The sequence below is a fragment of the Pipistrellus kuhlii genome, unplaced genomic scaffold (assembly GCF_014108245.1).
Source record: "Pipistrellus kuhlii isolate mPipKuh1 unplaced genomic scaffold, mPipKuh1.p scaffold_m20_p_6, whole genome shotgun sequence".
Lineage (NCBI taxonomy): Eukaryota > Metazoa > Chordata > Mammalia > Chiroptera > Vespertilionidae > Pipistrellus > Pipistrellus kuhlii.
In genome coordinates, this window is record NW_023425562.1 from 72,436,126 (window position 1) to 72,449,364 (window position 13,239).

General features: G+C 47.6%; 1 long non-coding RNA gene across 7 annotated transcripts in view; it reads right to left on the bottom strand.

Moving 5' to 3' along the window:
* The window catches only part of LOC118708001, a 57,254-nt gene extending 44,565 nt beyond the window's left edge, over nucleotides 1–12,689 (bottom strand). For 5 of the 7 annotated variants that reach the window (XR_004984435.2, XR_006740310.1, XR_006740308.1 and 2 more), the window contains exon 1: nucleotides 12,561–12,685. This is a non-coding gene — a long non-coding RNA (uncharacterized LOC118708001). Of the gene's footprint in view, nucleotides 1–12,560 lie in introns of all 7 variants that reach the window. The other 2 variants (XR_006740311.1, XR_006740312.1) reach the window with 2 other exon arrangements.
* Between the last annotated feature and the right edge of the window lie 550 nt (nucleotides 12,690–13,239).

Consider the following 13,239-nt stretch of genomic DNA (forward strand, 5'->3'; position numbering starts at 1 on the left):
AAAGGTGAATGAAATTTTCATTTTGAATACATTCTGTCACCGTGGCGGGGTGGGGGGGGAGGGATTATCAACTATAGGATGCTAGAGAGAGTATAGACATGCTATGAAAGACATAAGTTCTTATTTGTCTTCCAATTGTTAAAACATTTTTTAATGTGAAGAACTAAATGAAAAATCTCTAAAACTAAATTAACATTTGACCTATAAAGTGTTGCTTTCATCACAGGAATCACACATGAAGGTGGATCACCTCTCATTCAATATATATCCTAATTTTTCTTGATTTGAAAATGTTTTCAAATATACTTATTAAGCATGCCCTTTATTGTTCAACAAGAAAAACTGTGTTATCCTTGCCATGTTGCTATACACAAAGACCACATATTATCAGGAGGAAAACAGGATTCTTTTTTAAACATAAAAGCAGTTGTTCTATTATACAACTTGGGTAGTAATGGTTTTATGAGAATCCTCTTTAAAATAGCATTTAATGCACTTGCACAGATGGCATGTCAGGCATTCTGCGCATGACTCTAGGTTGCGTCAGCAGCAGTCCTATGGAGTCAAATATGTTGCTATGAAGTAGGAGTCATTAGAATCAAGTTAGATGAACTTGATTCAAATGTACTTTAAATTCTTTTCCAGAAATTCTGCAAGATAGAGATGTGAATTCACAGAGAGTAAAGTTCTCAGTGAAACCAGGAAGTCTTTATTGAGGGTGTCATTTTAAAAGGAACTATCAAAATGATGATTTCTTGTCACAAACATCACTGAAAGGTTCTAAAGAAGTGTCTGTAGTCCAGCACAGGGAAAGTGTTTTACTTCCCAATTCACTCACACTTTTAAAATGGTTAATATTATCTGTAGACTTACTGGGATAAATCAGGAAAAAGCATCTTTGTACTCTGAACTGTGAGTTTATGAAAACCAAAAAGCATTATCAGAAGCCCATTTTTTTCTCTTTTGGTTTCCTCTAGGAGCTGGAGAAAGAGTGAAAGAACAGTAGGAAATAATACACTGGCAGTGTTTTTATTTTGAGAAAAAGATAAGCACTCATTTTCAAGTAATTTGAAGAACGAGAATTCTGGCACCGAAGTATTTCAATGCCGGTTTTCCTTGAAACTCAAGACTAATTCAAATAGCAAATACTGAGGTGCAAATTCCTTAGAGTGTCAGTTTCTTTTCTTTTTTTCTATTGAGTAAGAAAGTAATTAAATTAATGAGAGAGAGAGAAAGAGAGAGAGAGAGAGAGAGAGAGGCACACTATTACATGTTTTGCTTGACATTGCACAAAGTAATTTTACTTTAATAAAAGGATACCAGCTTTCAAAAATTTAAATGTTCCTGTCCTAGCTAAAAAGTCATGTCATGTCCAAAAAACAGGCCTGGGTTGATGTGAGATTTTTTTTGCCGATTTTAGGGCAGGTAAGAGAACTTGGTGGAAATAATACATCATGGCTTGGGGTGGAATTAAATATGCCTGATTCCGGTGTCCATTTTCAGCTCATTTGTGTTTACATCTTTCCCCAGTTTTTGCTGGAGGTCTGCACGGAGTACAGATGGTTACGTTCTCATACTGGGCACCCAAAGAAGGTCACATGCTTTACATCAATGGCAGTTAGTTCCCTTTTTAACATGGAAAATGTCATTAAGTTCTTGAATAATTCAAGAGTACAGGTCACAATACAGTGTCCCTTTTGGGGGTCTTTATGGTGCAAATGGAAAAACAAGGCGATCCTATCAGGAGGAGTAGATCTAAGGTTTACAATGTAGCTCTATTTAGTGTGACAGGAAAATTAAATTACTCCAGGCACTCATTCATTGTCACCCGTTAACAGGCTTGGGAAAATTGTGGGTCCCTGGGGGCAAATCACTGACAATTTGCGAGGCAAATAATAATATTTCATGTGAACTGGTGCCTGTTTCCTCTGCTTGGTTTGGAAATTAGCAACTATAGACACGTCCCCTGCAATTCTCCTTGGAAAGAGGGTCCCGAATCTCCAAAAACGCAACCGCCGCTTATAAGCACGTTATACACGCTGATGAGCATGGGTGTTATCCAGGGGTTTCTGTGAAGGACGTATGGGTTTCCAAGAAAAATCCTCTTCAGCTACTCCCCACCCCTTTTTTATCCTGGCTGGCTGGACTGGAGTCATCATTGCCTTTCTGAAACTGGGGCTTCCCCAAAAAGTATGACTGAGGAGGAGGCTAGGACTGAAGATGCAGTGACTCAAGAGGCCCCAAACCGGCTCTTACTCCCCTCCCCAGGGGAGTAAGAGCCGGTTTGCCTTAGGTGATCCCTGGCCTGGCACCGGCTCCTGGGCTGGGATGGGGTAGATGGGTGTTGGGTGGGATGGGGTAGATGGATATTGGGTGGGATGGGATAGATGGGTGTTGGGTGGGATGGGGCAGATGGGTGTTGGAATCAGCGGGAGAGCGGGCTGGGGCGGGGGCGGGGGGGGGGTTAACTGGAAATCCTCACAAGCCACAGGATGAGATGAAAGTTGTTCCAAGGCCGTGCCTCGGAGTCTCCGGAGTATCCGGCATCCCCCTCCGTTCTGGTGAAGGCGGATGGGCGTGGCTGCTTGGGTCCCCGCACCCACCCTTGACCGCAGACCCGGTCACCGCGGAGTGCGGGTCCACCTGCTTTTCCAGACTCCGCCACCGCCACCGGGGCCGGGCGGACCACCCCCGACCCGGGCACCTGCCAAAAGAAACCAGGACTCGGTACGCGCCTGGGTGCGCCAGGCAGGAGGGGGCAGGGGGGTTGGGGGGGAAGGGTGCAGGGCGGCGGGGAATGGAGTTTGCGATGCCCAGGTGGCTGAGGGTGGGATTGGGCCGTGCACTGGGTAGGTTCCCAGGGCTTTAGAACTCGGAAAAGGTAAGAGGATCGTTGGCCTGCTTCTTGCTTTTTTTTGCTTTTTTTTTTTTTTTAATATAATTATCTCTCTTTTTCCTCTATTATATATATCTGGCACTTCCCCTTTTCGGTCCCCTCCACCAGGTCTCCGGAAAATACTGTTAGCGAGAGAGCATCGAGGGGAGCGAGACAAAGCGCCCCCACCGCAGGGGCACCGACGCAAAGCGCCCCCATGGGCACCCTTTCAGGTTTTCGGGTTCGAGCATCTCCCACATCGGGGAGCCGAAGGACGCGCGAAGAAGGCTCGCAGGCTCGGCCGCTGCTCCTCGGATCCGTGGCCCAGCTGCCCGCGGGCGGAGCGGCCGGGGTAGGGGCCCGGGAGGCCCGGCCCGCATCACCACCGCCGCCTGCCCGCCCTTCGCCGGCTGCAGAGCGTCGCTTGGCCGGGCGTCCTCGCCTCTGGCAGCCAGCGGCTTGGGGCTCACTCCCCAGCGAGGAAAGCGGTGCCCTTCGGGGCTCGGCTTTAGTAACACTAAAGGGAGTCATTTAACTTTAGGAAAAAGGTTATTTTCCAATGTGACTGATGTCTTAGCCTCAATGCGTCTGTGGTGGAATTAATGCACAAATTTCATACCTAGGGGTCCGGGAACAGCGAGGAGCCAATTGAGGGGCTTTCCATTTTCTAAGTGCTTCCATTTCAGCAAACACTTGGGGGCTCCAAGCCGCAGTAATTCCAAAGACAATTTTCCCTGGTTTTAATTTGATTTGCATTTTTTCCAACTTTGATAATATTCAATTTCATGGCTGGATACACATGTAAACACTCTTGGGTCGTGTTTTTCGCCCCTTGCACCGAACAGCATGCCACTTGTGCCCTGGGAGGTTACACCCCAGGTCCCACCAATGTCTGCAGGTTTCTCCTGAATTATTGTTCAGAATTTAGCGTGGCTCTGATGGGGCTCCCGAGGTGGTGAACTATTACAAAACAGCTGAACAGCCCAGGTGTGGGGAGACCCACACAAGCACTGCGCAGAGAGGAGGTAAAGAAAGACCAAGTCCTATGCTATGCAGAATTTATTCTATTTCACCCAGAAACATTTATAAATATATAATTAAATATTTCCAGCAAGCCAAAAATGATCAATATATTTGCTTCCCCCAGAAATGTTTTTTCAGGTAAATTTCATACTTAGAAAGGCAAACACTAAGAAATACCGAGACATAGTCTTTGTAAGGAGAGGTTTAATTAGGGCCAGCGAGCTATTTGACCAAATACAGAATTTAGAGACAAATATGAGGTGAGATTGGATAATTAGCTTTAGTCACATCAAAGCAGATATGGAAAAAAAGCAGTCAGTAACAACCACGTCAGGATACTGTGACCCACAAGTGAGCAGCTACCCACAAGCCTGTAACTAACTGGCTTGGACGGCCATTTGTCATTCTTTCGATTTCTCAGGACACACCAGGGGCTACACACAGTGCAAAGACATATGTGAGCCTCATCAAATGTGCAGGTAGATGTCATATAATAAATCTACTGGGACTCCCAATGCATGTTCTATCTCACACAATTGTCCTAAAATCAGGCAAAGAGTAAAGAAATGACATACTTTATTGATTTGTCCAGGGATCCTCATATAATAAATTAGCAATCTAATTTCAGGGACTCTCCTTTTAAAAAAAATATTTGCTCATGTTTCTTACTGTGGAACAAGATACTGTGGAAGATATTTTTATTTTAAATCTTAAGAAATCCGTGTTTTGCATTTTTTTTCCCAATTGGATAGCTCATGAACAAGATAGCGGTTTTAAAAAAAGAAAAGATGTTAGAGTTTTGGTATCTTAGAAAGAACAGATCCAGAAATTAGATTTGTGGGACATTTAAAAGGCTTTTTGCTTGAGACTAACAAATGTAAGAAAACTGTATTTTAAGTTGAGTGAGCTAACTTCAAAAAATATTTCTTTATCATGTGCAGGACATTTAAACAAACAAGAAAAAAATTCCATTTGAAATCATATAAACTTTAAAAAAAAAAAAAAGAAGTCCTTAATTTAAAAAAAAAACACAACAACACTCCTTGCAGGCTGATAGTGTCAAATGTCTTCAGAAAAACTGTTCTTTATCATTTATCAAATTATTTTTAAAGAATTGATGAATTTGAAAGAATTATTTATTAGGATTTGTACTAGTCTTTTATACTGCCGTGATGGCTGGCAATTACGTCTATTTATTTTGCACAAATAGATGGCACGGTATGCATGTTCCACAGGATCCCCTCAGAGCAAACCTGTTCCTGGAGCTGCAGCTAGATGAAGGAGCGCAATTTAAAGAAAGGTCGATTCAGAGAACTGCAAATTGTGTACAAGAGGAAACATCTTTCCCCTTTTTCTCCTATTCAGAATTGAGGAGTAACATGGGGGTCTTATTAAAAACCTTAAAAGTTTGATCATCAGTGTAAGCTTGCCAATTTAATTTCCCAAAGATCCAGGACGGAGGGCAGAAGCAGCGCTCCTTCCTTGCAGTTGACAAATTTGCCCCCTTCCCCTATTCGTTCAGCTGGGTCAGAGCTGCCAAGGTCTCGTCACAGACCATCCAGGAATGGTGGCCTCTGTGAGGGAAGAGAGGCGGGGAAGGAATGAAGGAGAAGTCTTTGGCATGTATTTTAGCCAGGTGGGAACTTTTGGAGGTGACAGGGGAAGGAGCCAAAGGGTCAACACTTTCTCAAAAATGTTCCCTACAGATTTAGAAAACGGGGAGGCTATGTTCTTTGGGAGAGACCCGAGTCCTCAGAGGAAGGGGTAGCATCCCCCAAAAGCCTGGGGATGGGGTGGTCAGCTTAGGGTGTTATAAAAGAAACACAGAAGGGAAGGAGTGGAGGGAGAGAGAGAGAGAGAGAGAGAGAGAGAGAGAGAGAGAGAGAGAGAGAGAGAGAGAGAGATTTCACTGAATGCAAGGCAGAAATCCGGCAGTTACTTTTAGTTGTTTACTGAGCAAGGGTGAAATCTAAACAGCTCTTTCCACAATCAATGAAAAGATCGCCTGGGGTTCCTGAGTTGAGCTCTCTAAATGAGTCTGGCATTCTGATAACTGCAGGTTAGCACCTGAGATCAACTCCTTCCCATGGCTCAATGCTGGCAAGAGATAGGGAGGCATCTTGTTCCTGAGCTCTGGGAAGGGAGAGGCGAGAGGGGGATTTAATTGTCTGCCTGGGTGAATCGAAATGTCCTTTTAAAGCAAAGAAATCAAGAGAGATTGGCCTTTAATTGGCAAACTCTGCTGGTGGGAGGGAAGCAGTAATTAAAATGGAGAGCAGGCAAAATATAGATTGGATACCTGCTTCCCCCTTACCTACCCCCATAAATAGTCCTAAAATTACATTCTCCCCTTCTCTTGCAGTATTCAGAAGGCTCAGAGCCTGGTCTGAGTTTGGGTAACTGTCATTCTCAGTGTATTCCCCCCACATTAGTCTAATGCCTCAATTATCCAGTTTGAAATGGGGAGTTTGGTTTCATGTAGAGCCCCATTCGCTTTCAAGAGTTGGTCCTCTCCGTATCTTAGACACCATTGTGTGTGGAGCTGGTCTTAAAATCCAGTTGTGCAGAGCCTCCCCTGAAATCTCCAAATGGAGCATGCTAAGTCTGAAGAAAGTCCCACAGTCCTGGGAATTTACATTAAAAATGTTAGGGGGTGGGGGGAGGGAGCCCTCCATGTCCAATCTGAAACCCTGTTGTCAGGACAGCCAGTGCTCAATCAGCCCCAAGTCCCCAGGGCCTGGTGCAAGCAGGTGTCAGCCATCTTTGGCTTGGACACCCATGTGCTCCTGTGCACTCAACTAGATGGTGCTGTTCTCCCAGACTGCAGGCCTACTGAGTGCTGGGTCACGTCCTCCCTCTGTCATAGAACTGGGCAGGCAGTCTAGCCAGCCTTCTATTCATGGGCAAACCTCCGAGGCAGGTGTTTATACAGATCTGCATTTATATAACGTGGGAGGGAGGCATGCTGTGGGGTCTGGGGTCTTGCTGTTCTTGCAGCTGGGGTAGGGGCAAGGAAGCACAGAAGCCCAGTTGTGGGTGGTGTGTGCATTCCAGCTGTGCTGTCACCTGTGCTGCCAGGCCACCAGGTGCGGGTCAGGGGGAGGTCAGAAGCAAGAGTCTCAGGACATTCCTAGGCCTGCTTCAGAATCCCCAGTAAGGAATAAGGCTGACAAGCTGCCTCTCAAGAGATAATTTGGCTATTGGTATTGTTTTAAGCCGATAGGTCAGCCCATTGTTTCTGCCCCTGACTTTTTTCTCTTCTCTGGCATTTTCTCTTGCTAATCACAATACAAGAGCTGTCTCCTCCTTCTAGCACTCACCAGCTGGCCCTGGAAGTTTCAATGGGGAAATGTGGCTGGCTCAGGCCTGACTGAACCTCTGGCCAGCTTTGAGGGACCAAGGTCACGTGGGAATTCTAACTGTGTTGCTGCAAAAGAGAAAATAAAAACTCAGCCTGATCCTAGTGGTAACCCACCTTATTGCCTTCTCATTTAGTGGGTGGGTACTCTCCCCATCCTTTGAGGGAGAGTACCCAAGCCTCGCTCTTCTTGAGATCTTCCTGTTTCTATCCAGCCTTCCTCTAACATTTCCGGCTTCACTCTCTACCAAAAGCAGCTCACTTTGAAACTGGGGTTCCTGGTGAAGACATGCTTCCTACAGAAGATGAAGCAGAGAGATCTGTGTTCAAGGTGATATGAAGTCAAAGAAATTGTAAGGACACGGAGCTGAAAGACTTGAGTTCAGTGCTGAGCTCTGGAATTGAAACAGGTGCCCTAATTTCTCTGTGAGCCAGGCCCATCACCCACAGTTCTGACTTCTACCTGTGGGGCATGAGGAAGCTTAAATGAGGTCATGTTCCTGAGACAACCTGCATGTTACAGGTTACCCCACTCTGGTGGTTGGATTGAATATGGTTGTGGTGAAGGAAAAGGGAGAATTCAAGTTAAGAAACACTAAAATGGTACAGTAAAAGGCAAAGTTTTGCCGAGAAATAGACTCACTTATCTGGATAGAGGGTGGATTTTCTCAACCAGCATGTCTTTGAAGTTAGAACTTCTATGTGTGAACAGCCCAGTTTAATGGAGTTCAGAGTTGCAGACTAAATTGAAACTATAGAGTGGAATTGGTCTCTTTTATTTTAAATTTCTTAAATTGGGTTTTTGAACACATAGCAAGCAGGAAGCTTGAGTGTAGGGCTACATATTTCATACCAGAGTATGCACATATTGATCTCCCGATTTTTTTTCTAAAGATGCCTCACCCTCCAAACAGAGATCCCTATGACCCAAATCCTGCTCTGGCTAACACTTTACCCTGTTCCTTCACAAAAAATAAAAAATAAATTTTAAAAATGTCACATGATCATTATGTTTTCTTCCTGGTTTTCCAGCCATCTACGTCATGCCTTAGCCCCTCACAAACCCTCTCCTCCGAACACTTCCCAAGATCACATTTTGCAGTTTAAAGCTTTTAACATTTATGTCTTCAAATTAGGAAACATGCTTTTCTTGATGTGAACAAAAACTTTCCAACACAACTCATTATACAACCAGGTCTGCTTTTGTGAAAGGAGAAATAATTAATTAAGATCATATTTCTAAGGAAACAGCAAGTCAAAATTGACTTGCATCTGATGCTATTTTAATTTGCTGGGGTTATTACCAACCCTGACCTGAAACCTTCCTGCTTATTCTTAAAGCCTGTTTTATTCTTTTCAGATAAATGAAACAAAGGAAAAGCTAATTTGCCTATGAAAATAATCTAGTCCTCAATTATTTCATCAAATAGAAGTGAAACCGCTTGGGCAGGTAGAACAAAAACACAGCAAACAATTCTCCTTGCAAAATTGCAATATGCATAATGCCAGTATGTTTTCTTCACATGCATATGGTTGTTCCCTTTCGGTTAAATTTGATGTTTTTAAGTTTAAAAATATATGTATGATATTGCTGGCATGGTGCCCTGCATTGCAGGGACGGGTGCTGCCTCCAGCCAGCTTCAGGGGAGAGCACACCTTAATGAGAACGTGAGAACTCTAATTCAGTGTGAATGAATGAATGAATGAATGCAACTTAATTTGTGTTGCTTCTTTTAGCATTCCCAGCTATAAGTTGAGAGAGAGAGAGAGAGAGAGAGAGAGAGAGAGAGAGAGAGAGAGAGAGAAAAGAGTAGTGTAAAGGAAAAGTCAATGCCTTTTCAGGGGAACCTGGCAGAGAGGGAGGGCGAGTGTGACAGTGACAACTGACCAGTCCATATCTTGTTGGCAGTGAGCTTGGAGCTCTCTGACAAACAGCCATTAATGTAATAATAATAATAATAATAATACGCACACTGCATTGAAGATGTGCGTGTGAAACACCCCTGTCCTCTTTACCTGTGCATGAAAGGGGCTGTGGTGGCAGCTGCTGCTGCAGGGGATAAGCCCCGAGGATTCAGGGGGAGGGGAGCATAGAAACCACCTCCAGTCTGGCAATAGGGACCAGGGTGGAATGACAGCTTGTAAAATAAGCCTCCATCAGTCTCCCAGGAGACAGCCAGCTTCAACTTGGGTGTTCCGGGCTTGTTAGCCTCCATCATAATTGGTCTCTCCTCCCATCCCACGTTGTTGGTTTTCTGTGTGTGGCTTTTGGTGTGAGCGTGTTAGGTCATCAGCAAATACAATGGCAGGAGGGGGTGGGGGTGGGGTACACACATGATTGTTTTAAAGAAGAAAGGAGAAAAAGGATAAGAGAGTGGGCAGGAAGGCTGTGAAGAGAATGGGGAAGATGCCCCAGGATTTAGGCTTCCGTGGCAACCCCCGAAGCGCTCAGAGGTAGGGCACTCCCTGGGAGCTTTGTCAGAGGGAGCAGGAGCTGGGACCCCGCAGAGCCTCCCTGAGGACCTGCAACTACCCCATGGAATTATGGACTCCGTGCGATTTTTGTTTGCGCATCTCTGGAGGTGCCTGTAACTTCCTCTCCATATCCGGAGCATCTCATCAAAAATAAATTTAAAAAAAAATCCCACTCACTGTGACATGCCCTAGAAAGTGTCACCAAAGGCCCAGGCACCAGGGCCGGCCAAGCACACAGGCGAGTTTCAGGCAGCCTCTCTCCATTCGATTCTAAAACCCGTTCCCCAACTGCCCCACAATCTTTGGATCCATCTCCAATATCTTCGTGTCTCCTCTGCTCAGAGAAAAGCCAGTCCCTGGGGGTAGAGGCTATGAGACACTGTGATTTGAAGTCTGTTGTAAAACGGGGACCAGACATGCCTTTGCAGAAAGCAGAGCTGTGGACCCTGCACATTGTTTGGGCTCACAATGGGGCATAGAGGGTTCTGAGACCCTCCGATATTTATCGACTGGAAAAAGAGCACTTTGATGGGAAAGAAGAAGCAGAACTGTAATCACATGGAGCTGCAAGCTTTTGGGAAGTTTTTTTTTTTTTTTTTTTTTTTTTTTTTTAATTTCACTCCACAAATCCTTGGCTGCCCTGGGTTGCCATGGTGCTAGTGTCTTCAGCTTCTTTCACCCAGCAAAGACATTTCAAAATATTGTTCTGCTACAGCAGGGACAACAGGTTGAGATTGGGGGCTCTAACGTGGGTGTTGGGGGGGGGGTCTTCTGTGTGGCAAGACTCGGTGCCTACAAGTCTGTGGGCAATAGCCAGCACGGACTATTTTGCAATGCCAGGTCCAAGGATGGGTGAGGTTTCTGCGAAGCTTCCCTTTCCTACATCCCCTCCTGCTGCTTTCCGGGACAGTCCCAACCTACACATTCCAGAAGATATTATCCAGGCATCTAGGAGGCACTATCCCAAACAAAACCATTACCTCAGGTGTCTTCAGGTACCGTCTTGAGCAAACAGCCCTACCCCTGCCCTAATAAACCCCATCTCTCTCTTCCCTTCTCCCCATCTCCACATTAAAAGCCCCTCCCCCCCCAAATGAGGACCGGCTTTTATTTTTAAAGCCGGGAAAAGGCAATAGGCGGGTCACAGAGATGAAGCATTTAAATCTTCCCTTTGGAAGATGACATCTTTTCAGCGAGGGGCTTTCTTTCCAAACTCGCCCCAAGGAAAGAAGGGTCGTGGCTGCTCCCACCTGGCTCTCCCAGGCCCGCACATTTCACTGGGTGCCGTTAAGCTAGGTAGGTGACCTGGCGCCATCCAAGGACCTGGGAAGGCCACGGAGCACAGGCGGCTAATGACAAGTAATTGACGAATTCGAGGCCCCGCATTACCAGCCGAATGGGGAGGCATCAATTATTTAAAAACCATTAGCCTGGCCCTGTGTCCTGCAGACTTTTCCCATTGCTCAGCGCAGATAACCAGCCACGCGAGCCAGACCGGATTCGGAGGGCAGCGGGGCGAGCAACTCAGCTGGACAAAGGGAGGGAGGGGGCGCCCAAGATTGCCACCCAAGACAGGACCCGCATCACTGACGCTGTCCATGACCGGGATCGATTTCTGCCCGTTTGCCTTCCAGATCTGGGGATTCTGGCACAGAGCAGGAGGGCTTCCCAATTGGGGTGGAGGACAATGTCTGGGCTGATGCCTAGCGCTTCTCGCTGGCGAGGTGTCCAGAGTACGCGCGCCTGCCTGGGCCTCTTATAAGGCCCGATACGTTGCTTTTAAAAATAAATCTCCCGAGGGGATACCCCGTGAGACCCCAGAGGAAGGACACCTTTTTCTGTTCCCTGGAAACGGAGGGTTTCAACTGGCAGCATTTGAACGAACTCCTGGTTTCCTGAGAATTCCGATCCCAGGGAAGGGGGGTGAGGATTGCCATAATAATGCGATCAATTCTGTTTGATCCTTAAAACTCGCTTCCCTAGGCACCGCAGCGCGCCCCTGCCCAGCCCTGTACGGGGACAGTGGGGTGGCCAATGGCCCCGCCGTGAGTTTCTGCCTTTTCTTCCAGGACCGGACTCGCAAAGCTCCAGGTTCCCAGGCGCTCGCCGCGCGCCTGTGCGTAAAGGCCGCTGCGGCTCCAGATCTCGGAACAAAAAGGTCCGGCTGCTGGCAGAGAAGTCGCCCCTCCCCTTCTGCCTCTGGGTTTTGACCCCAGCCACAGCCCAGGCCCGGGGCTTCTGGGGAGACGCCCGGGCTGGATTCGAACTCTGGCGCGCTGGGGAGGGTGTCGCTGCCCTCCAGCCTCCGTCGCTACTCTCCAGCCCCTGTCTCCGCCACCACCTCACTACCAGGACGCCCCTTTCCTCTGCCCCCCACTCCGACTCTGAGGCCAAGGTGCTACCCCGCCCTCACCTTCCCACTGTCCTTGGGAAACAGACCCCAGGGCGCGGCGGGCACCGGCCTTGGCTTCCCAGAGCCTGGGGCCACACTGACCTGAGCTCAGAGCCCCGATGTAGTCCGAGTTTGCAACCCTTCCACTCCTCATCCTCCTGCACCGTGCATTCTTAGAAAAACCCGAAAAAAACACACACCCCCTCCCCCAAGGCCACCTTACAAACTCCTGGGTCTACGGATTTAGTTTCCCACTACCTTCCCCTTCCATCCTCACCCTCCTTCCCTGGGACCGGAGGTCTCAGAAGGGATGAGTACTAAGGGGTGGGGGGATACGGGGGAGACACGCCGCTAGGAGTGGGGTGTGTGTGTGTGGGGGGGGGGGGTCGAACGCGCGGAGGACCAGGGGCGCGGCCCCCGACGGGCGCGCTGCCTACCTGCTGGGCTCGGGCTGCGGGCGGGCCGTGCGGCGTCCGGCGCGCGGAGGGCAGCGGCCGACTGCTCCCAGCCCAGGCATCCCCGCATTTATTTGAGCTCAAACCCGGCGACTGTTGACTTTAGCACACAAAGCAAAGATTTCACTGCCCGCTAGTTTAAAAATGAATATTTTACCAAGATATCGATCAGCGTTATAAAATTCAGTTAAGTACAATGGGATCCTGGAGAGAGAGAGAAAAAAAAGAATAATATAGGCCGGGGTGGGGGTGGGGGGAGAGGCAATATAATATCTGTGCAAATTTGCTGAAGTCTGACGTGGCACGGAAAGTTTACCCTCCTGGAATTTGGATCTAGAGTGTTTTTTGCGGTTGTTTACTGACTTTGTTTATTCACAGATCATGGTTGTTTAAATCTGGCGTTAGGTCGGTGCAGTGGGGGGGGGGGGGGGGGGCGGGGAGAGGGAGGAAAGAAAGAAGAGGTGGGGGGGGGTAGGAATAAAGAATCGCTGCACCCTGCACTATTTAGAGTTGAGGGGAGGCAGGCGGAGGGCGAGCTGGGAGGTAGCAAGCTGGGAACCTGGACGGGGGAAGGAGGCGGTGGCCGGAGAGGGTGGGGTGTGAAAGGAACGAGAGAAGCGCTGAGACTCCGAAAGCGCCCACTCCCGATCTGCTTTTTAAG